This window comes from Danaus plexippus (genome assembly GCF_018135715.1).
Source record: "Danaus plexippus chromosome 22 unlocalized genomic scaffold, MEX_DaPlex mxdp_27, whole genome shotgun sequence".
In the NCBI taxonomy this organism is placed as follows: domain Eukaryota; kingdom Metazoa; phylum Arthropoda; class Insecta; order Lepidoptera; family Nymphalidae; genus Danaus; species Danaus plexippus.
Genome location: NW_026869855.1, coordinates 516772 through 543136, shown reverse-complemented (window position 1 = coordinate 543136; position 26365 = coordinate 516772). Strand labels below are relative to the sequence as shown.

The 26365-nt window shown below is 29.3% G+C and overlaps 1 protein-coding gene across 1 annotated transcript in view; it reads left to right on the top strand.

The window, feature by feature from the left end:
• The first annotated feature begins 3712 nt into the window (after positions 1-3712).
• The window catches only part of LOC116773552 (zwei Ig domain protein zig-8-like), a 97339-nt gene continuing 74686 nt past the window's right edge, over positions 3713-26365 (top strand). Inside the window, exon 1 of the mRNA XM_032666028.2 lies at positions 3713-3969. The gene's annotated coding sequence lies outside the window, so the exon portion shown is untranslated. The remainder of the gene's footprint in view (positions 3970-26365) is intronic.

Below are 26365 nucleotides of genomic sequence, written 5' to 3'. Positions count from 1 at the left end.
AGTACTGAACCAAGCTGCATGAAATTTTTGTATCAAGGTAGATGTAGTTCTAAAAAACACATGTTTTTTGTCCTTCCATAAATCATTTTTATGGCTACCGACAGTGAAGTTCAGATAGGCAAGCACATCCGCGGAATCATAACTAGTACGATTTGTACATGAAGTACTATTTTTAACGCATTCGTGGGCACAGATGTAGGCTTTAGGTCATGTATATTTACGGTTTATTTTGTACTTATGTATATTTTTATTCCAAGAACACTAAACTATGAATCTATGTTGGGAATTATCACCAATTTGATTGAAATGAAAACCTTGAAATGACAGACTTCTTGATAAGAGACTCAGACGATAACATCTCACTTGTTAGTATTCTAAAAACATATGTAAAATTTATATATGTGTCAATATATATGACTATCACTTAATTTATTATCTATACAAGTACAAGTTGAAAGAAAACGCATACAATCTTCAATTCCTTTAGTTCAATTCGATTTGTAACCCTTTGTTCGTGCGAACATACTTATTTTATAATCTATGGGAATTAACACCTTTTTTTTTTATACTTTATTTTTTAAATTCTAAATATATAACTGTTAATATTTTAAATGGAAGATATTTTTTTTTTATTTTAGAAAGAAAATAATAATAATAATTTAATTTAAACAAACAATATAACCTTAAACATTACATTCGGTTGTTACTGAAATTACTTTACCGAAACTTCGGGGGATTGTCCCAATTGACAAACCTTTTGTCAAATGCAGAATGGCTACTGACTTTGTGTTTACTGACCAGCTGCTCCAATTAGAAGCGAAAGGACTTCTAGAACAGACGTCCACATTTTATATACGTATAAAGGAACCTATAGAATATGGATAACTCGCGTCTTTACTTGACCTTTTGAACAACGAATCAGATTTGGAAAATAGAAATTCAACACTGTGTAAAGAGTTATTATTATTTAAAATAATAAAATTCAGGACAAATGTTTTTACTACAAGTTTTAATTTAAATAAAAAATCAATGACATTAACATTTTCCATTGCAACTAATTCGGGGCCTTAAAATATTAGGAAGGCAATATTGACAGAGATTCGTTATATTAAACAAAAGTCCAAAACCTTGGCAGAAATTTGTTATTACAAGTGAATTAGTGAAAATTTAAATTAAAGGTAAATTGATGCTTGCGTTTAACAACGACCATCTAAATTGAAGAGGCCAAAGCTTTGAGCCTATTTATTTAAAGCTTAAATTACGATTTCTGGAACTAATTTTGAACAAATACTTTCAAAATTAATCGTCTCCAAATACTCCAGATGATTTTATTATGAAATTGAAATTGAATAGGACTCGATCGAAATTTTCCTTATCTATGAATTCTATAATTATTGATATATATGTTTACTTTTTATAGCCTGATGTTTTAATAACTTAAATATTTATAGCGTGTTGACGGAAATTTTGTAAGGAATATATTAATAAAGTCTTTTTTTTAATAAAATCCAGATAATTGGACTTTTCTCTCTTTAACTATATGACTAAGTAAAAGTTATTTTTTTTTTGACTAAATTAATGACTCCTTTTTATAGAACGTTATGGTACTTTAATATAAAATAATCTTATTTATGTTATACGTTTGAAGTTGTTACTTGTAATATTTAAGAACTGTGGTGTTGATTAAATCCGGATATTTTTTATAGTAACGAGTTTGTTTATTATTATCGGTTTTTCATGATACTGTACTTGGCGATTTTAAAACAAAAGCCATTACAAAATATGGCTCACACAGGAAAATATTATGGCACAAACAAAAGATCTAGATAATATCTAAATTTACATAAATCCCACATTACGCATTACCGATGAATGTCGTTATATGTCGCCGCAAAAGTTGTAAAATCGCCATTTGGAGAATTGCCAACGTTGTAATCAGCTTTATAGTTTATTAGAAAGCCGCAAATATTTGGTTGAAAATTGAGCGTTTGCATAAAAAATTAAAGCTAATGAGAGTTAGGCAGATTTACCAAAATCATGCTAAGTTGTACCGAGAAGTCAAATCATACCGAATAAATTTTAAGGTCTGTACATATAGATGTTCCGGTGACTCTACAGCGTCGTTTTCCCTTTATCGTTGATATCAATGAAGCAAAAAGTTAAACTAGGAATCACTAAGGTCGGTTGACCGAAATCGTAATTAAGTAAATCAATATTTTATTCATATAAATATAGTATAGGTCATTTATCTTAGGGTCGGCGTCAATCTATCAACCCGAAAAGGGATCAGTAATACGCCCTCATAATCGCTCCAACCGCATTATATTATATACTTATCAGTTGTTTCCTTGTGATGTCCTATGTATCACACCATGCTGGGACGAACTTTGTAAAGCCTAGCAAGGTAACCTTACTACTTTCATACGATAACGTTATCTAATTTTACGCATTATATTAGCCTATACGTTTAGTTTAGTTTCAATTGAAGTTTAAGATTATCAATAATAATATAAAAACCGTAGCGTTGGATCTAAAAATGTACTTCATGACCGTTCGCTCAAACAATTTTTGTCCAACAAATAAATACATCTAATACATATTTTATATAAATTATATTCTGATTTTACTTGAACTATTTTTCGGTTGTTTAAAACGACTTTACCTGAACCACTATTAGATCGCGTTCGCATATTTAAAGAATACGAACGATTTGAGTTTACATAAATAGGAAACGCTGGTACTGTCGGTTTTAAAACAAACAATAGTTTTTGCATGCTTACTTGTGTCTTTTATTTCATGTATACTATATTAAATTTAAATATTTTTATATTGGTCTAAATTATTTTTATAGGAAAAAAATAATAAACAATTCAATTTCATTTAAAACGAAAATTAATTTAAAATTGAAATCTTAAGAACAATAATTGACGTATAGCGTTCAAGAAACATCAGTGCATTTCAAGACATTCTGTAAGTTTTATAATAGCATCCCCAAGAGCAATGCACCTGGGGTATTAAAAGAAACGCTCTACCGATTATTTGGTAGCTCGTAGATCTTATATTGGCAATAAAATGTTTATGAAAGCCTTTGTCGCGTAGAGAGCGTTAAAAATATTTCGTTTTATAGGGTTTTTGCTCTTGTATGTATTAATAGATATAAGTAGTGTCATTAATAATATTATTTATAAAACATTTCAAATTTATTAAAATAGTTCAATATTTCCAACTATACGCTTTTTTCTTGTGTAATAAATTATATGACAACATTGTCACATACATTTTAAATACAAATAATGTCATGCCCTAACCTAAAAACGTATTAAAGAAGCACAAGGGATAAAAAATAATATGAAATTAAATGAATTGTAACATGCATTTGCACTAGCTGCATTAAAAGCTCTTTGGGATATAATAGAAGATTTTTTAATCTACCTTCAAATCGCTACTTAAGTCGCGGGAAACAAGTTTTTTATTTTTCATACATTCGCGCATGAGCAGTCAGCAAGGTTTTCCCGGCACCAATACAAACACATGCAAAGGTGAACACCAACACATACATAAATTCGGTACATCACTATAGCGCAGAATCGTCTGAAATCACTGACACAAGCATCTGAAATCACTCACACATCAAATAAATATTTTCTGTGTAGACGCCGTGTGTGTACACGAAGACTCACACAGGCGCACACCGACCGACCAAGGCTGTATACTCTAGTTTACCACTAGGTGTCGCGGCGAGCGGACGTATTTTTCTTGTGAGATTTAAAGAAGTAAAACGTAATATGAACCCAGAAGTACATTGTGAGACGGATTATAACGAGTGAATTTGAATTTAGTTCCGTAAAGTCACTGTTACCTGTGGACTCGAGGGTATAAAACTTTTAAAAAGTTTTGCTGTTTTTAGTGAAGTGTAGTGATTTTGTATTACTGTTAAATGTGAAATAAAGTTTCTGTTTGTTTGTCAAGGTAAGAGTAGTTTTTTTTTGTTATAAGAAAGTTTGTGTTAGTTTTTCCAATGAGATTTAATTCGACAACAAATCATTTGTTAATTAAATATTCAAATTAAGTTGATGATAAATATTTTTACAAGAATATTTGTAGTATATTAATAATTGTTTTTTCTAAATCTGAATATATTTTTTTAAATTTAAATTAATGAAAATCATTTTATTAACAAAATATAATATTAATAATAAAAGATTTTTAAAACAATTTTATTCACAAATATTATAATTATTGTAAAATGTTACTTTTGGTTTCGAGGAGACACATCATCGTATATTTCATAAATGTCTACAATAATCTTAATGAATAACATAAAACATCAACATAATTTTAGGATCCAAATATTCTGTCTAAATTTTCTACTAAAATTCCCAATCTCGGTCCTCTAGTCGGTAATAAGCGGGCTGGACCGAAAAATTACTTTTATAATTGGGTTTTCCTAAAAGTGACCTTTTAGTTGCTATATTCGTGTTAAAGTAAAAGTCTCCCGGATCAAAAATATCGACTTTTAATCGAATCACTTTGGGTACTTGACTTTATTCCACTTGCTTTTTTCCTGGCTATCGATGTAAGATTATTTTAAACTAGAATAAACTAGTCACTTTGCGTCTGATATATCTTTATTAATTTAATTTCTGTTAATAGTTTATTGAAATTTTTCATGTTTTAACAATTTGCTAATACAATAACAGCTATTGATTGTAATTTAATTCCTATAAAAAAAAAACCGACGAATTCTTATTAGTTTTTTTTTTATTAATTTTGCATTTGTGAATGAAAAACAATCTTTAAGTCAACCAGTTTAAGAAAATTTATAAGTAATATAATACGATATTAAAATTGAATATTCCACTTTAATATAACTTTGCTATGGTTACGTGATTCCAAAAATATTTTTTGTTTTATAAATCATGGCACCAAAACTATTTCGACTGCGATATGTACCTAAATATTATGTGACAATAGACAAAGATTTTCTCCGAATTTATGCCTAGTCGGATCTATGTTATGTTATTCAAATGATACTCCAAATACTATTTATTTATATGTTCAACGGATTTTTTTTATCCATTTAGCGCCTGGATGGTTCTTGATGTTTAGTTGTTAGTTAAAAAAACGTTTTAATAAATAAATAAAATGTCAAATGTTTTCGACAGTTTCATAAATAAGTATTAGTCAAATTATTTAATCCTCTACTAATACACACACACACACAAACACACACATACATATATATGTATTTATACTACTATGTAAAACACAAAACTGTTTATGCTATATATAATGATTGCATAATAATACAATGTGCTCGCCGAGTTTCATCTTAGCCCGCTTATCCGTGCCAAAAGAAGTAGGGAATGCTGACAATGGTTAGACGTTGAAAGCGACTTCCTTTAAAAACATTCGCATAACAAAGACTAGACAATTTATTTAGCGTCCAAATGTCTGAGTGTTGTGTCAAAAAACAGTTTCGATCGATAATATCTATAAATAATAGGATTGCCGTGTAACCTACATAAGCCACACCTTGATTCCCCACAGCATTCCCCGCAATAAATCTTTCAGAATCTATGATTTTACGCAAGTCATACACATTAACAGATTCCAAACCAAACTTCTGTTACGATTTGTTTAAATTACTTGACATTTTAAAAAAGAAATGAAAGAAAAACTTCGCATTGATATTACTTATCATTACTCATCTTTCCTAAGTTTTAAGTGCTGTTTAAAAATGTTCAGATCTTCAATTAAAAGGTCCGTTCATTATTATAACACCGATAATTAATTTAAAACAACATCTAGCTTTCACTAAATACAATGAAATATTACAAGAACCGTTGAAATTAGTTCTGTTGCTATTGTAACCGAGTCATAAACATAAATAAATTGTACGGCAACTTTATACATTTTACGTTTGTATGATCCAATGAATATTTAATATCACACCAGCTTTCATAAAGACTCCAATAATTCGTATATATTTTAATGCATTTGAAAATAGTACCTACGCATTGCTACATTTCTTTATAAAACATTTGACATCTTCAGTTCTCATGAGTTACTGTGTCATTTTAATTACTGTGTGAATCATTTTCATTCATAATATAATTTCACTCGCACTCGAAGGTAGTTCGTGATTTTATTAAAATATTTTATTATATAATGTTTTGAAGACAAATTCCATACAATATTAACACGAAATTATTCTTTTTTTTTTTAATAAATGACTATAAAAATCCTACTTATGAGAAACGCGCTTCAATATTTTTAGTAGCGAGACAAGTAAATAGCGAGGTAACCGACCGACTGAAAGTAAGATTTTTCTGAAACTGAAGTATTTGTAATGCAACCAAAAAAAAATATCAGTAGCGATAAGAGTGAAAGTAAAATGTAAAGAAAAATTCAAAGACGCTTATCGAGTGAAGCACTGTAATATAAATAAAAGGGCTTTGTTTTCAAAAAAAGTAAATGATAAAATGTGAAGGCTTTCCGGATTTTAATCTAAAAGTCCTGACTTCGCTGACAAAGACATTTGAATTTACTTTCATTTAATATCAAATTTATGCTTTCCTTGAATTGTGTGTCGATACTAAACGGATTACATATACATCACGTAATATAAGATTTTTTTCAAAGTTAATGTATTATTAGAAACAAAAACGAGAAAATATTAATTCTAGAAAACGAAAACAATATAAAACCCTCAGCGGTTTTTGGCCCTCAAGAGAACTAAAATCGTTGAAGACCTTTGCTATTTTATGCTTGTACATTAAACAAATTCTTAGTGAAAAGGGTCATGACATTTGAAAACCTCAATAATACATAATTAAGAATTTATATTAATACTAAATTTGGTATAATTATAACTTAATTGGACCCTATTTTAGAGTAAAACCAGTCAGAGGAATAAAGTTCATAATATATGAGTGTTAGTAATTTTACATTACATTTATATCACTGAATTTTAACAGTCCATAATGACATGGTTAGTGATTAAAATCAACACAAGGAAAGCGGTCGTAATAGACTAGTAATTATACCGTAGACTTTCAGCAAACAGAATTACTTCGCCAATTTCGTTCCTCGGAGCCTCGTGAGCAAAATTAATATAAACTTTTGTGAATACAATTTTGATTGACGGAATGTGTGATTAAAGTTTAATAACTCTCGTTGCAGAATTCAGAATGAATTATAATTGTTCGTTCATTTAACAATACTTAATTGTACTTTCAAAAACAAATATGATGGAACGTTATGGCAAAAATTAATAATATATCATTGAATTAAGGTTATATAGAAAGTTTATTTTTCTTCGACCCTACAACTCTCGACCAGAAGTGTACATGACAATTTATGTAAAATTAGAATACATGAAATATGATCTTAAGTGTTCCGGACTTAAAGAGATCTTGACCTTAATCCCTTTCATTGCAAATCGAGGGGCCATCAAAGGGCTACAGATTAAATTGGTTATGTGGAGTAACAGGTTTATGGGGTAATAAATTTAGCTTAATATTTTATTAGGATAGCAAATAAAAGTATAATGCTGGACGACTCGACCATCGTAAACGCAAATTACATTAAGCCTTCTCTCCTTTAAGGTTAAGTAATTGAGAACAGATTTTTTTGTGCATAAGAATGAGAAAAGTAAATTGTTTTACTAGCTTAGCTCTCATAGCTTCTTGCAGTATAATAAAATTATGAAGGCATTTATAGTTGTATTCTTCTATACAAATTTTAAGTCATACAACTTTTAGCAATATATCGCTTATTCACGAACCACGGACCACTTTTCATAAGAACTTATGAATTATTGATGAACCTATTATGGATGTATCGGCATCAAACAGCTCTAACTATATATCACATGTCTGAACGCAATATAGAAGGACTTAAACTAAAATGCTATTCTGATACGTTAATTATATTTTCCGACTTCGTTTTCTATTGGATAGAAAATGATAAATATATTCAATCAGGGCTTCTCCAGGAAGATCGTGCGAATTAATCAAGAAAACTTTTTATTACCACGATCGTAATCTCTGCCAGTGTTATATAAATCCCTCTTCGTGATTTCTGATCTCAAATATTTGCTTTCCATACCACACCACTTGTTTTTTTTTGCCAGGCATGACCCAATTCCTTTCTTGTGTATCATCTGATACTTTATCATGAATCATAAAATCATTTACTATAGCGAGTTGTTGAATTGTTTGTTTTCCGTAGAGCTTAAACACTTTTATCTTTTGTTAAGTCATGATTTATCAATATTGTTTGAAGTAGTTCTATATTACTGGACAACTAGTCTATGGCCGTGGTTTCGCTCCTGATTTAAATTCCCGATACCGGCTTTAATACTGGCTGTTTCTACATTATATGAACGCAGTTATTACGTACATATGATGAAATTTCTTATACGAATCCGTCACATTTTTTTCCCGAATATATGATAAACAAACAGACATTTTAGTTTATATAATAAACTTAGAATTTCGCCTTTTACATAATTTTTAATATATTTTAGCAAATAAATGTAAATAATTGCGTCATAGCGCATAAAAATCATAAGACGTTTTTGTGTCTTTCAATTCCATTTCTCTCAAAAACCGATAAGCATAAATTTAGATTGGAAATTGCGAGAATGAATAATTAAGACTTAGTATTTCTGTTATAAATAATAGTATTTCTGTTACCTCTGTAGAGTTACACAAAGCCGTGGACCTCACGCAAGCAAATAATTTATTGGAAATTGTGTATATTGCGTTTGCTTTAGAGTGGTTATGTTTATGTTTCAGCAAGTTTGGAAGTTGGGAGCTGATTTGGAATTCAGTTGGCATACCTTAGTTCCCCACTTATTATGTTAGGATAAATGCAACAAGGAGTAAAATTTTAGTCATACTCATTAATCATATTTTCTATAAGAAAAATTTTCACAAAATGGATCAAGACTTCAAATTTATGTAACAAATTGTAATGAATGTATTTTTCTACTTTATCAAACACATATATTATAAGATTATAGGAACAAATTTTAATACATTTTCTTGTTACTGGGGATCTACGTTGGGTATTAAACCAATTACGTTTCCCTGACAACATTTCTAGCATTGTATAAAGGCCGTTTCTTTGGAAATATCTGAGAAGAGTTATCATACCAAGTTCTCATGAGCTTCATTGTGGTTTTACTTGAGTTTATTTCGGTATAATTCTATGGGAAACGATTTACATCAGAGTGAGAAGAAATATATTTACATAATATTATATAAAATTAGAATATTTTCCATTACTTTCTATCATATTTTTAAGTTTAGAAATAGAAATTAGATCTGAGATACTACCACAGAAAGATGATAAATGACTTTCCTGTGGCATAAAACAAAGATAAAAAGCTGTGTACTTAATTCATAATTAAATAAAATTATATGGGTTAAACAATATATGTCTCAAAGATATCCAACAGAGACCAGAATAATAATAGTCACAACCAAGTTTCTTAGACACATATAATTTGGAAACAAAGTGATATATTATTAGGGTTCAAAGATTTTCTTTCACAATGTCACAATAAGACTTTCCCCTGCTTTAATATTTAATAATGTAAAATATTTATATGTAAAACTTTTCAAGCGTTAATGGTTTTTGGGGTCGTCAGATTAATTAACTACTGATATGTAACTTTCTATAAGTTGGTTAATTGATAGAGAAGTTACAAACTTGTGGATATAATCACGTATAAACTGTTATGAGTCTATGTTTTTCAAAAGAATCACATATACACATATACATATATATATGTCTCTGGGTTTCTAATTAAACGTTATTACCAAAAAAAAAAAATTTTTGTATTGTTTACGTATGTCTTTATACTTGTGTACTTTTCATTTACAATTGAATAATGAGGGTGTCTGAGGTTATAAAAGACGAAACAAAGTCTGGATAAAATCTTCCATATTCCATCTTCTTCTTCATCTCTTCCATCCTTTAACATGATAAAGGTCGATTCTCTTTTTGGTGATTATGAAAATATATGATTCAATTTAACATTTTTTTTACAGTTTACATACCATTTTCTTTATAGCTTTCATAAGATTTAATTGAAGACGCGTCGGAGTGTAAGTTGCAATTCGCGACTCCGTTTTAACGCCCGACAGAAAATTGGTTTAACGTGCATGTTTGAATGTATCTGTGAATTTGTTCATAACATTGTAGCCCTTAACCGATTCGACTGTTGGGGTAGTTTTACCATAACATAGATATTCATCATCATCATCATCATCAGCCTATCGGAGCCCACTGCTGAGTAAAGGCCTCTTCTCACATGGAGAAGGTTAGAGCATTAATCACCACGCTTGCTCAAGACGGGTTGGCGATTTCAATCTTATGATTTGAAATTATAAGACCAGGTTTCCTCACGATGTTTTCTTTCACCGTCCGTCAGTAGTGTCTAAATACTCTTTAGAAAGTACATATGGCTCAGAAAAGATCACATTGGTACTTGCCAGGTTTCGAACCCGCGCCCTCGCATATGAAAGGCGGGCCTTTGACCTCCAGGCCACCACGACATACATATAAATATCGATCATTTCCAAAATGGTATAAATAATTTATCCAATATCAATTGAATGCTTTACGTGCCAATATAATAAATAAATAACTTATTTTTTAATCTCTCACTAGAGAATTATACCTACAGGATTATGTAAGTAACATAGGCTGAATTCAACAACTTTAGATTTCAGAGTCGAGTATAAGTTTTATCTTACGATAAAATATGAAATAAAATAAACACGTTTTCTCGTATTCTCAGAAATATGCTTTTAATTTTTAAACTCATTTATTCTAATATTGCTGGAAACTTGATATTAAAACATGTGTAAAAAAGTTTCTTATCTGTATCGCTTTAAAACGCAATTTAAGTTTGATATCTCCAATTGTGACTTCTCACCGTTTCAGTTTCTATTGCAGTGTCTTGTTTTAATGAGTTCTCTACCCAGCAAAATATAAAATACGCTTATACTAGTTTGCACTACTTATTATTATTTTATTTGAAAATTTTGTTATATTTGTAATGTTATAAATGTCACCGACTTTGAAAAATTTAGTATAAATAATTTTATCACAAGAAAGTTTTTTAAGTATATTTTAGTGCATTAGTTTATATTTAAAGTTGAAAAAACATTGTATATTTACGAAACCACTCGGCATATTAAAAACTGTATACTGTTTATGAAAAGTCGGGTCGAAAGTTATTGAAAATATTTATTTCTCCTTATTTAATGAGTTCTTTTATTGTTGAATTGAACTATTTTTACTTTGTGTAATCTTTTCTAATGTAGATGTCGTATCTCGTTCACCATAGACAAATATGTGATTGTATTTTCTCATTTACGACCTCAACACAAATTAGCTGACACATAAATCGCTTTCATCAAGTCTGACTTCGCTTGCCAAGCTGAGACGTGACCCACTTCATAGTGAGACGTGTCTGAGAAAAGATACTCCTATATAGATAACTTAATTAAGATACTCATTAAACTTATCTTAACAATTTACTTTCGTGTTATAAAATTTAAAATAATTTTCACCTTTTAAGGGTTCGCTAAACCATAATTTTGTATTACGTCTTTTATAAAACAATATTTTGATTACAAAAAAACAAAAATAATATGAAACCGTAAATTATATCTTAATTGAATATAACAGTTGGCACTGGAAATCTTTCCGCTCACACACTGTTCCAAGCAAATACAAATTTTAAAATCGATTAAGCTTCAAATACATCTTCTATCAGACTCGATCGTTATTGGAGCTGCCAAATTGTCAATCGTTAGATTAAGACAGCGGAAACGTCTATCAAAATGAACGACACATCTCACCCTTCGTATTTGCAAAACTTCCGATATGTATTTTCTTTAGTTAACACAGCCCCCTTCCTTGTAACATGTTTTAATACTTGTATAAGAATTGATTTATCCCAATCATACGCTTACGTATCATAATATAATATCAATCAAATGACAGCTTAATTTATTTTATGTTTCTAAAAACATATATTCAGTGACATGTATGTATTGTATATGTATTTGGAATCAAGTGGGAGAAATTATAAAATCTAAATAAAACGTTTAAAATGATTTTAACGCGTACAACTTTAAATGAAAGTGACAAATGTGTCCAAATGGAACTAACATCAAAAATTCCATGGCTTTCAAAATTCTATATCTTGAAAAAGAATCTTCCGAGATATCAATATATAATAATTTATCAAATATGGTTTTGGCGTTCACAAAGAAAAAACTGAAGTCGGATTATCTCTGTCAGATTGTCGATACGTTGGTGTTTGTTGAAATATTGCAGTGCTTTTTGAACACAATGTATTTGAGCGGTTTTCTTTTTCTATATTATCCTCGTATTTGTCTAGTGAAAGTCTTATATGAGAAATATGTGTCTATTGTTAAAAATGGATTGTTTAAGGTGATTTATAAAATAGTATAGATAGTTTCAGTTTCACAGATGGATATTCTGAAAATGTTCAATGTTTTAAATTTATTTAAATTCTAAAGTGTTGTAAATATTGACTCTATTATTCTTTTAGCATTTTACTGGTTGTTTTAATTAAGAATTTTTAGTAAAAAGAATTACTACGCTAGTGTACTTGTTTTTGTTACATTTTGAATTAAGTGATTGGCTGCTTGTTTGTTGTTTGAAAGTAAGTTCTAATTAAAAACTGGACTTGAAAGTATAATAAATAACAGTAATTTTTAGCCTCTAGAGAAACTATGTTTTAAAACTAAAAGTTTATAAGTTACACGTTTTACAATTTTTCTAAAGTATATAATTTGAAATAATCTGAAGGATTTCTTTACCGCTGTTTTAGAAATTCATTTAATTGTTTCTAATAAGGTAAACTTTAATAAAAATATTCCTAGATATTTAATTTGATAATAACACTCAGTGTAAATTAAACTCAAATGCTGGCGTTAAGCCAAACAAGATCTGGGTTCGACAAAAAAATCTGTTGCTAAATTCCTGATTTTAGTTTAATTCCAAAAACTGTTTTCGAGTGACTGAGTTTTTTCACAACTACGGAGATTTTATTTTTAACAAAATTTTTATTTTCATAACACATTCCCAAAAGTAATAATTTCAGTGTGCTATTACTTACACTACTTCTTAAGTTCAAAGCTTGTTTGCTACATATTATATATTAATTAGAAATAAACTACTCATTAGATTTTTATAGGTGTAAATAACAGTGTTGTTTACACGGTAAAACAACAGAGGGAAACTAATGCTATTAAAAAGTTTGGGAATTTTAAATGTAAGTACATATATCCATTACAAAGTTGTCGTTGTATGAAAGCAAAGTAAATCAAGCTATTGCCTTTAATTTTGTTCATATTATGATTAATGAGATGCTTATATTTACCTTATATATTACGGTGAATCCTAAACTAAATTCTATTTAAGCTGTTTTGACGTTGTTATCAGTAAGTTACAAATCATCTAGAACACAAAGCCCCGAGGCGATAACAGGGTACCGTGACGTAGTGTACTTTATAGCCATTAATAATGTTGATAATAAATTAGATGTTACTTGGAATTACGTAAACTATATACATAACAAAACAAATCTTAGCAAAAGTATCAAATATATGTTTTCCTGATTTACGACATCCCTAAACTTTTGGGTGATGAAATGACTGTGACATTTAAAGACTTGCTCCTTTTGAATATAGTCTTGCTTTTAACCTTTACAATTTGATTTTAGAATCATTAAAAATTTTAAACGTCAAAATTTTTGTAAGATAATTAATTAATGATTAGTATCATTTAGTTCATTAGTTGAAATCGTATATCTTGAAGTGTTCATTCAGAAATCATTAGCGTTGACTGATTTATGTGAGGTTGAATTCTGAATAGAAGCATTCCCTTGTCATCCATCCCCGTCAAGAGCCTTAGACCATGAACGTCAATCGTAATACCAAGGAATCTTTAATAATGATATGCTCTGAGAATAAATAATTAAAACACAAGTCCCTCAATAAACGTAAATAAACTTTGGTGAGATCTTAAAAACTTGTATTGATGAAGTTTTGTGAGAAAATAGGAATGGTCTTGATTCCATTATATTCAGAAACTAAAAGAAAAAACAGTGTTAATTGTCAACAATTTTTGTAGACAATTTTTTATTTTATATCTTTTATGAAGTAAACAAGTTACGTGAATGTTAAAAAACAGAAGCTTCAATAAAGATGTCAACTCATTATTGTTGACTGATGTTTAAATTTAGTTTCATGTAACAAACATTCCTAGCATATTCAATTCTCAAACCAAAACCGGTATCTTCAAGTAAAATGAACTTCATTATATTACCTACTAATCAGAGACTCATGTATATTCCCACCGAGTTTATACCCTTTGTGATAGCAATTAAATCCATGTTATTATTTATATCCGTATCATGCCATAGAATTTCCTTAAGACGTGATCACTTAAGTACTTAATGGAACGTTTGATTAATAATTCGTTTAAAATACATGCATGATATGTCTATGAAGAATTTTATTCATACGATCTTTTGCTTTTGCTTTTTATGATACAAAAAGTAAAAGTAAATTTTATTTGAATTAAATGAGGTTTGTTGTATTTGCAATATCAAGATTATTACGGATGAGAATGCATACGGGGTCACTAGTCTGCACTAGTCTTAATAAAGCGTATACACCCTTATTAAAGAACCGGGAGACTATTTTCGGCTTTCATTACCACACCCTCCTAATGTACTTCTCGTTCTATTATTCTCTTTTAATTATTATGCTTGTAGGTTCCTTTTGTTCCATATATTAAAAAAATCTGGCAACATATAAAGCACATTTTTTGCTTAAAATTACGGCAATTTTGGGCGAAGTTTTTCATGAGTAGTTTCTTATTGTAAGCTCCTTACTTCAGTTTTATTATGAAAACAATGAGTTCTCTTTTTTCCGAAACGATATTTTCGGTGTGATTAACTTTTAATACGTTGTTTTTTTTATAAAATATAAATAAAACAATGTTATAGTTAATTTAACGTTCCCACTGTGATATAACGATGATAATAGGAAATTTAAATGTTCGAAGAAATAATGGTGTATGAATGATTTACTGAACCTACAGGAGTAACTGACTTGAGAACTTTGTTTCACTGTTAAATGTAGTAAGACCAATGTTCAGTCTTCGAGTAACGATTTATTAAAATAATTAAAGGTGAAATTTTTACACTTTCTATTTCTTCAACAGCATCTGGTAAGATGGTTTTGTTTGCCACAATAGACAAGTCTTAAGACGTCTTTGTCTTATTTTTGTACGGCCTCCGCGTTGACAATTAAGACACTTGAATAATTTAACGCCTTGTGAACATTGTTAAATGTTTGTGTGTCTGCTTACACAGAACATCGTGAGAGACTAAGTGATAAAAAATAAATAATTTCTTTGTCTTTACTGTTTGAGTCACTTTTGACTGTCTACATTTCGTGTTTAAAATAGTTTATCTAACCCAAGCTATATAATTTTAATGCATGTTAATATGGAATAAGAATAATATAAAACGTATTAATCGAGTACACCAATGATTATGTAATGAGATCGAAGACTTTCGCGAGTTTTATTCATTTAAATGACACTAATATTTTTCGGATATACTACGCGTGCTTTATTTTTTTTAAAATCAACATACTCCCGACGGTTCGGTTACTTTTCAGCAACCGTGGTTGTGATCAGCAGACATCTCGCCTGTCCGTGATCACGCACGATCAGGCACGCGTAGCATATCCGAAAAACATTAGTTTGTTTTCAATGATTATGTATTCCGATTAAATGCATTCAATCTAATAGCTTTCATATTAATCATTTACATAATTTTATTGTAAAGAGAATTTTAATCAAGATTGTTATAAAAATCAGTGGTTGTTATAAAAATCGCTTTGACGGTTTTAAATTTCAGAATGTAATTTTTGTATATCTTTTATATACTATAATAATAAAAATCTATCTATTATAATAAAACTTCATGAGATCTATAATTTTTTTTCTGGTATAAAAATAATTTAAAACTCTACTTTCATTAACTTATTAGCGGCATTCATAAAAATACTATAAATAATTTATCAGTCTTCATACGCTTAAATCATGTGCTTATAGACTTTTACAAGTTTATTTTAACTGAAACATAACAGTAATTTTCGATATACATATTTATGATTTATAAATAATAATTAACAGTGTAACTAAAGATAACTACCCAAGAGATGAGACGAAACCTCTCATATAATAAAAAAAAAATGCTGCCTTCAATGCTTTAAATTTTAAAACATGTCAGGATGTCAATTTTGTAATGAGGGAAGATCTGTCAACGGTAGACGTGAGGTGTTTACGAAAGTAAAATAAATTGATAACAAGTGGTGACACCCATGACACTCGATAAGAGATGACATTTATCGTATTTTTTTCACATTTTTATTTCCACTTATGAAATTTTCATTTATACCTTTTTTCGTAAGAATACAATTTAAATATGTTATAAACATTATTCTCACCATACATACATACAACAAATATCTCCAACATTTGTATAAAAAGAATATCTCAAATATTTTTTTTCTTTAATTAAATCGAAATATAAATTAACAACTAATATAATCGTTTGTTGTAAATTATGGGTTTAATAAAAGATAAATGAAAATAATTTTTCAGATGATCATGAATAAATCTTGACCTGTGATATTTTTGTTTCTGATCTCAGGTAAGATATATTTTAAAATACTAAAAATATTCCACATGTAGATATCAACACACGGGCACATTATAACAATATATGCCCTAGGAGGATATTATAAAAGAATCTGTGAAATATTACGGAGACGTTATCAAACACTCTTTAGCAATACATTACAGTACACGACGTGAGTTATTTCCTTTCGGGAACATTGCTGGAATTACTTAGATATTATATAAAATGTATATAATTTTCCATTTAAAACAAATCTTTAAATGAAAATTATTTCGTCAAAAAATAAAACATTACAATTATTCTGCAGCAGTTACGGTGAGCCAATTTTCCACCAATTATAGAATATTAGTTTGATAATTGGGAAAAATGTTTTTTTTTTAATTTAATTCAAATCTAACGATAAAAAACTTTGCTTACATAAAGAATAATCTGTTGCATAAAAAAAAAAATGGATTCACCGTGTGTATGCCGGGTATAACGCGTTGTAGGGAGAGGAGCTTCAACAGTGTCTGGGAGCTGCTACATAGGTATAGGTTTAAGGGGCCCTATCTATCACGCTTTTAACGCTCACTTCCATCTTCCAAACTCCTCTCCGAACCTAACAAAATTTTAAAAGAGGCCTACTAGGATTGCCTCCGAAGTACGTTCTACGAATTGATGTTAGTTCTGGACAGGCCCAAGATTTTTAGAAAGTTGTTGAGAGATTTAGCCGTTATACCTCTAGCTGCAACTTCTACGGCGTACAAATCTACGACGAACCTATATCTAGGGAGATTGATGGTTTACTCGTAATACTTATTAATCTTGATGCCATGTTCTTTTGGGGATGTTGGTTTCCCAAGGCACCGTATGCTCTATTAACACTTCGTGGTTTAAAGTTAGCGAATTCTTAAAAATGTCTGATCTGGAGGCCGACGCACTAACATCCTCTGGGATTTTTTATTGTTTCTCATACGTATCCATCATATAGTCCAATCCGGAGCCGCTTTAAGGATCGAGTAAGGCTTGACGTTTGATTTTATAGCCCTATTGCCTTCTCTCACAAAACCTATTGATCGCTCGTTTGTGATTATTTCCCTTTGCGCTCTGGCTACCAAAAGACTACACTTCACATATAATTCCCAGAACCCTATCGTGACGATGCGAATATTAACCACTATTGCTCGTAAATATACACGTACATATTTACTTATAGTTCCATGTGTTTCTTTAATGTATAACAGTAGAATCAGGGAAGAAGGTTTCTGATACACTAATCCTCTTAAAAGGCCTAAAAGATAGCTTACGGTCCAAGATAGTAGCTCAAGCTTCATATATCATTGGCATAGAGGTTGGGGCGGCCGAGACACACAAGGTACATATGTTGACGACAATCCACTTCGGACAACAATACAGGTGTATAAAAGGAATAGATAACATTATACCCTACACCTAATTAAATTCAATTTTTTTACTTTTTACACATCGAAGTTAGGCTTTGAATTTTCAATAACCAAGTATCTACTATTATAACGTATAAATAAAACTAACTAATAAGATCTTATAATTTTAATTTAAAGTTATATAAATATATTTGTAAAAAATATATAAATGTAGTAAAAGACAGTTGTATAAGGAAAACATTACATGAATAACTATTTCCCCTAATATTTATAACTTTTTTCTTCTCTGCCCTAAAATTTGTTCCCTACTGGTGTTATATTCACTTGAATTTGTCATGTTATTATACCATTATGTTCTTATGTCCTGTATACATTTAATTATAAAGGCAGACATCGTATACTTATATTTTTTAAACGGAATTTATTTATTAGTATTTAAAGTTCTCAGTTATTTATTGGGTTTTAGTGTAAACTTGCTGTTGTTTGCGGCGTTGCCTGCATATTTTCCTTTTAGATATACGTCATCACTCACATGCGATTTAATTAGATTTTTCAAGGACCCCTTCGTCACATCCCGGTAAGAAGGAAATTAATGCAGGACAATCTTTTATTTAAAAAAAATCATAACAAAAATTTTACTTTCTTTGAAGGAGTAATAGTGTAACATTCAATGAGTCTAATTGCGAACTTCCTATTTTTTAAGTTGGTTAAAAAGTAGCCTTAGTTACTTTTTCTATAGTCATCTTAGATTCCTAGTCTTGGCAATCTAAATTAAAATACATATTCTTTGATCGCTAATACAATATATTGTATATTGATATCAAATTGTCTAAATTAAGTTCCTAAGTTTTTGTTTGCAAAACCTATTTTTTAATTAAACTGTTCGAACTATCCCATGGGAACTCTCGGAATTCAAACTCAAGGTACCGGTATAACATTTTTACACTTTTAAAGTATTTAAAGTTTTGACCAAAAATATGTATAAGCTACAACCATAAAAAAAATCCATTCAAATCGGTCCAGACGTTTCAGGGAAAAGTCTGTACAAACAGAGAAACTAAAAAATAAACTCTGTTTAATCCCTATTTCACTTCATACACACCCCTGACTCGGATAAAAGCACGAAAAGAATAAAACAAAAAGCATTTTTTTATATAAATATAATATATTATAACAAAAATAAATTACAGCAAGACAGGTCTATAAAATTCTGATTTATTTCAGTCTGAATATTACCAATTTAGTTTAACTTTGTCTATTGTGAAAACAAACAGTCACTCACATAAAATATGTCTTGTTGAATAATAGACCAACTTCCAACTCTCTTATTACATTGTCCGCATACAAAGGAGAATATTTATAACAAAAACGATACCTATACTAATGTTATATGTTGAACAAAGGTGTACTTAAAGAACAAATACTTAAATTTAAGCACTTATGTACTGTAAAATAACTTATAACAATGAACAAACGTTTCAAATGTATATGTACGTAATGATAATTAATTGGCTGTAGGAACATAATTCATTTTAGTTGGAAATGCTTTCATTTTCTAGGCTTCATATAGTTTTTTTTACAGATTTTACATGGAAACATAGCATTGTACTTCGTTATTATTATTCTAATTTAGTAAATTAAAGGTGTTATATATAATAAAATATAATTTAAACATGTATAAAAGATAAAGACTGAAATTAAGCCGTAATTTATTAATCATATATTTTCATAACAATACCATCAGGGACTACGATATGTTAAAACGATTTTTAAAGTCATATAAATAAAATTTAACGACGATTAATCATTTTAATTATTATTTTATCGTTTTATGTGTGAATTACTATTGATGTGGAGAGCAATTGTGATAAAACCTCTCATATTAATAGTGCTTATTATATACTATAAATTCCATCACCTGTTCTTCATATTTTCCGGTCCTATCTTATTTGTTAAACAAAATTTTGCTTGTTTTGTGCCTCAACATTTTTTATTATCATATGTTTTAATTAACACGTATTGTTAACTACATTTATAATTTGTGTTGGATATTGAAATCAAACAAAAAAAAAATCATGAAACATTCTCAATTACGTAAAATTTTGTTTTATAGCTGATAATTTAACTTTGAGACATAAATATATATGAAACACAAAGTGATTTAATGATTCAATATTCCACATACTGAAAAAAGGTTTTCTAAAATCACAGATGTCACTTTGAGATGTCTTAGACAAAATCGATGTACCCCCATACATTAGTCCCAAAACTGTCATTGAGTAAGTGGTTCTATACCGCGCTCTTTGTAACACACTTCAATAGCCGTTTGAGTGCTAACCATATTTCACTGGATGGTCATTAAATAGGCCGGAGATATCCAAAACAAACATCTCACAAATGACAAGGATACCGACTATATTTCAAGAATATAACACTTGTTTTGACGTTTCCATTCGTTGGAGGAAAAAATACCGTTATATCGTTTTGTGTCAGCCTAGGTTGAACGATAAATTTAATGTCTGCGGACTTGGATTTGTTGTATAAATGTTATTCCATACTTCTCTAAAAGAAATCTTTTCAAAATCGATATTGCTACTTTTGTAATAAGATAAACAAATTTTATAAAACGAATTTTAAATAAAATTAATTAAACTTAAAGTATTTAATCATTAGTATCTTTTTAGTTTTTTTTTTACAAGTGTTAACTTGAATACCTCAAACGTTATTTTTACAGTTTGTTATATTACAAAGAATGGTATAACTTAACATTATGTAAGGTTATATGTCCAAGTCAATACGTATTACAAGGCCAGCCACTTTTATTTGGGTCATAAAAATCTGATTTCATGCTAAAACAGATGCTATCATCCAAAAGGATAAGTTTTTGTTTTCAACAAACATCAATAGAAAAGGCTATTCACGTCGTATTTAATATATTTTATGGCCTACTATTAATAGGTTACTGATGTTATGTACAATATTTAATATCTTTTTGTTCAAGTTTCTTTGGCGTAATATGCTCTACTAGCCTTCCTTGATCAGTATTATAAATGTGCAGACAAACTTTTTTGTATAATAAGAGTGTAATATTTGCTTTGATGATACGTAAGATGTTAAAGAAAATTAATTAACTAACCAAAAAAATAATAGCGCAGAAAACGAGAAGATTTATTAAATTGGAGTTTTGTCCAATTACTGTGTTATATCCAAATTATTACAGGCTTAAAGACATCTTAAAGGTTTTATTAAACCTTGAATGCCTTGAAAGCTATTGTAACAGTTTTACATAGGCCATTCGAAACCTTGCCAAATTTCACTCCTGCCCTACTTCTGCAGATTTAAAAAAAAATTCACGAAAGGCAATTGGCTGGCTAACGATATTTTAATTATTTTTTCATATGAACATTGCGACCGGAGCTAGATTTTTATTTTTGCTGTCTTCGCAACTTTGATAGAAATAAAGAATTGTTATGAGTTTTGTTCCTCTCAATATAATTAGTTAAGTAAACCAGTCCCGTTATAAATGACAATCTTATGAATTGACCTTTATCGAGTCCGATCACATTATTTTTCTTATAAGTGGATAAACATTAATGTAAATAATTGTACATTTAGAATAATCATTGCCACCAGTTCCTTCAAGAACTGACGTACGACAAAATATAAGAATTGAGTATAACTAACTATACAATTGCATGGAAAGCATCTTGAAATTTACTTTTGTTAATAACCTTGGGTGATATTAATCATAATAATTCAAAAAAGATACAAGTAATTTTGAATAAATGTAATTTAATTTTCCAAGGACTTCTTTTAAATAGTGGAACTTATATATTTTCAACTCTGTCTAAAAATTCCATAGAAATCCTGCTTAAAGTCTTAAGAATACAAGTAGTTTTATTGGAGTAGACTATTCTTCTCATAAAGCACTTAGTTGAAAAGATTACTGTTAAGACGATAGCATTACTTTGTCCTTTTCAAAGTGTATATTTAAAATTTCTCATACAATTTCAAACTGAACAGCTTTTAAGGTCATTAGACAAATTGTTGCTCACTATTTAGCTTTTATAGAAAGGCGCATTGTTTTATGAATAATATTTAATTCTATGTTGCTCTTTCATAAGATGAAAAGAAAGAAAGAGCATCTTACATCCCTGTCACAAGGATAGGTACGCTATAACACAACTTAAAGACATCATTTTTCAAATACTTCATTTTTAGTACACCTATTCTTATAAATAGTATTTTAAAAACGACGAGACAATCAACAGGAATTGGATGTTCTGTTTGAATTTTACGAAACTAGTTGAACATATAGGCACTTATAAGATAATTTCTTAAATCGTTTTTAGATGCTAAAATTCATACGTCTTAACATCTTGTTATAGTATCAAAATATAAAATGCATGCAAAAAACATTTTATTTCTCTATAAATACAATTTTCTCATAAAAACAATTAGCCCAAATAACGCAACACAAGAGTAAAATTCCATTTTTATAAGCGGAAGAAAAGTATACGGTAGTGGGTACGTAAGTTATGATTACTTTGAGAGAAATGTTTGAGGGTAATTGAGCTCGTTTCCATTATATTGTGTTAAACGTCAGATTTATGATAAAATATATACAACTATGTTATTTTTGCGATGGCCTACATGAAATTCAATAATGGCACAACTGTCAGTAGAATTTGTAGCCGTGTCATTGTCTCTGAATAATCTCATTTCTGTATTTATAATACTATTTATAGAGACCCATCCACCATGACTAAACCAAATAATATAGTTTATATATTTTTTTATTTTTAATCATAAACTACAGACATCATTGTATGTGACATCTACCACACATACACAAATCCAAAGAACTTTATATGCTTTAATAATTATTAGAATACGTTTTGCACACCACGATTTTTCATTTTTATTCTCATTGTCATTAAGTATTCGTAAAATGTAGTATATTTATTTCAGTCCCCTATATAAGGTTTGCTATTTTTCAAACTTGCGACGTTGAGTGTAGACAGATGTAATGAAGTGATATTTTTCTGTTTTCATATTTTTCTCTTAGCTCAGTTCTTGATTCCTCCTTTCTCGAACCAACGTTCAGATGATAAATCAGAGATTTTGGTATTCAAAAACAATGAAGGATATTCATTTGAATTCTATTTCAAGCGAACGTATTTCATTTGAAATAAAAAAAAAACTTTAAAACAAATAAACTTTCCATTGACATTACAACATCAGTTGTTGTGTTTTCGTTTTATATAATACTCGAATGTCATTTGAATGTCAAATTGATCATTTATCAGTAAATGAAACTAGTATTATTCGGATATACTACGCGGATTTTTTATTATTTAAAAAACTACATAATCCCGAAAGTAACCGAAACGTCGGGATTATGTCGTTTTTTAAATAATAAAAAAATCCGCGTAGTATATCCGAATAATACTAGTTTCATTTAAATGAATAAAACTCGCGATAATCTTAGATCTCATCATTTATCGGTAATTTGTTAAAAAGACAACATCATGAAAGTTCTGTTCATGTAACCAATTATTTCTATTGCTGAGGTCATATTTATTTCCTTTTTCTAGTTTAATAACAAAGAAATGAAGACAACAACGCGAACACACACCGGAAGTTTGATGATTTAAGACGCTTATAAAAGTCTTATTCCACGGATTCCGCCTGAAGGTTCATTATTGGGTTTTGTAAAATTTTCACTTATATAAGCTTCGACGGCTTTCACGCATCGTTACAGTTAAGCTATTTAAGAGCAATTTGTTGACAATGATGCCGTCATTTTACGGAAGACTCATTCCAGAAATATTAAGTTTATTAGATATAAAATTAGTGTTCGTTGGATGTTTATTTTGTTCCCAGTCTAGTGTAAGTGAGGGCCACATTAAGGTTTTATTTTAATAGTTTTATGTCGACCATAAAAATATATGTATATGGACTCGGTAATCTAACTATTAAGTTTCTCTTCTGAACTTTAGCCATGAGGTGTAATTTTGTCTTATTAGGGTTTTTACTTATATAGCTATAAAGTTTAGGTTTTATCTTCTATGCTCATACCAAGTTTAGAGTATTATTTTAATGGTTACTCCAGGACGAGTTGCCCTGTTCAAGTGCTATTCACACACACGTCCCTTGAGTGGAACCCCAATGCTGAGTTCAAAATATTGATGTTACTTTTTGTTACATTCTTAAAAATGCACTGCACACAAAATTTAGACAATAACATGATTAGTTTTAACCGATAATTCATTAAGTTAGAACAACTGAACAGAAAAAAAATGAAACATCAAAGAAATGTTATTAAAATATTCTTCATTTTCTTCTCCGTCGCTTACGTTCATAAAGCTTACTTCACGTGCGCATTTCCACCTGCCCACTCGCACTAGTATATGACGTTTCATTTACTTTGATGTGTTCACTTGAATACGATATTTGACAAATAATATTTGGTTTTGTTGACTGTTATTGCATAATAATATGACATATAAACACACTACATAAAGTAGAATCTAAAAAATATACGATACAAATATATTTTTAAATAAAAATACAAAAAGTATATCGTTCCTTACGTAAAATAAAAGCATTCATATATATTAACTTGAACGATTCTCTATTACACATTGTTTTGTTACTATTCTCATAAGGCCACTGTTCGGAACAGATTTACAGAATATTAAAATTTCAGAACCTGTTTTTTCTTTTTTATATAACATTATAAATATTTTTAAGTAACCGTCAATAGCCATACAGTGATTAAATGTGCCGTAATAAGTTGACAGGCTTTTGGACCCCGACATAACCGTTCATTTAAGTGGTAAATTATAACAACCATTTAATTGATTACCGTTAAGTAAGGCAGCCTTAATAGCCCTAATAGTCATATACATATTGCCATAACTCGAAAGCTGATAGTATACCGCTATCATTTAACAAGTCGCCAGGGCATTGTGTGTTCAAACCTTCATATATCAATTTATGCCGACACATTTTCACTAACAAGACCCTATAAAGTTTTACTATTTCACCCGAATATTGCTCATTTAATAAACATTAATACATATGAATTATAGTTTGGGAATAATGTACTTTATATTTAAAATTATTTTCATAATGTTTTTGGGTAGACAGATAGGTTCAGAAATATCCTTAGGTACACTGTTTTAATAACTCCAGCTTGTATTACGAGTATGATTTTGTACTACATTTATTTTTCGAAACTTTGTCAGTTAGATACATCATAGCCGGTAAAGTTCCTGTAATCCATTGTTTAAAGCCACAACTTTTGACACATAGCAAGGGGAAGTTGCGCAAAATAAAAAACAAATGAAATTTCAGCTCGTACCTCTCTTGGGTTTATTATTTGTGTTTTATTTTTCTTCTTAATTGAGTTTATTATCTTTACAGTTCGTTACAGATTTTTCTTTTGTATTGTACATGTGAATGATACTTCTGTTTCCCTTTATATATTAGAGTTTAATAAATAAATAAAACCCTTATTTCATAAAAAAGGATTGTTAAGTCCACTGACAACTTTGAAAATTAAAAAGGGCCAAAAGATTTTGTATATTAAACCACAAGCAAATGTTCTTATATTCCCCAAGGACTTTGATATAAAGATATACAACATAAATCAGTATCCAAAAGATACAAGCAATAACCTTACACAGAAGCCTATTTATTATTGAAAATTCCATTAAAACTTACGTACCTCACTTTGTTACGTGATTTACTGACCATTAAAAGGGTGAGGTATGATTTACAGATAGAAATATTTGAGGTACAGAACCTATAAACCTAGATCTAGGATTATACTTGAGGGATTAAACCATTATAAATATTGTATCGAAATATAATATTCATACGATATATATTTTTTGTAATTTAGAATATATTGGATAAAAAAATTAACTCAATCATTTAAATGAAACTAATATTTTTCGGATATACTACGCATGCTTTATTTCTGTGAAAAACAACATACTCCCGACGTTTCGGTTACTTTTCAGTAACCGTGATCACGGGCAGACGAGACGACATCTCGTATATAATAAAACTCGCGAAAGTCTTAGATATTAACTCAATCATGTTATGAAAAATAAATGTGATAAAATCCGTACGTGCAACCTGCAAATATGATCCGTTTTATATTGGTTCTCACAAATTATCCATAAAAACGTAC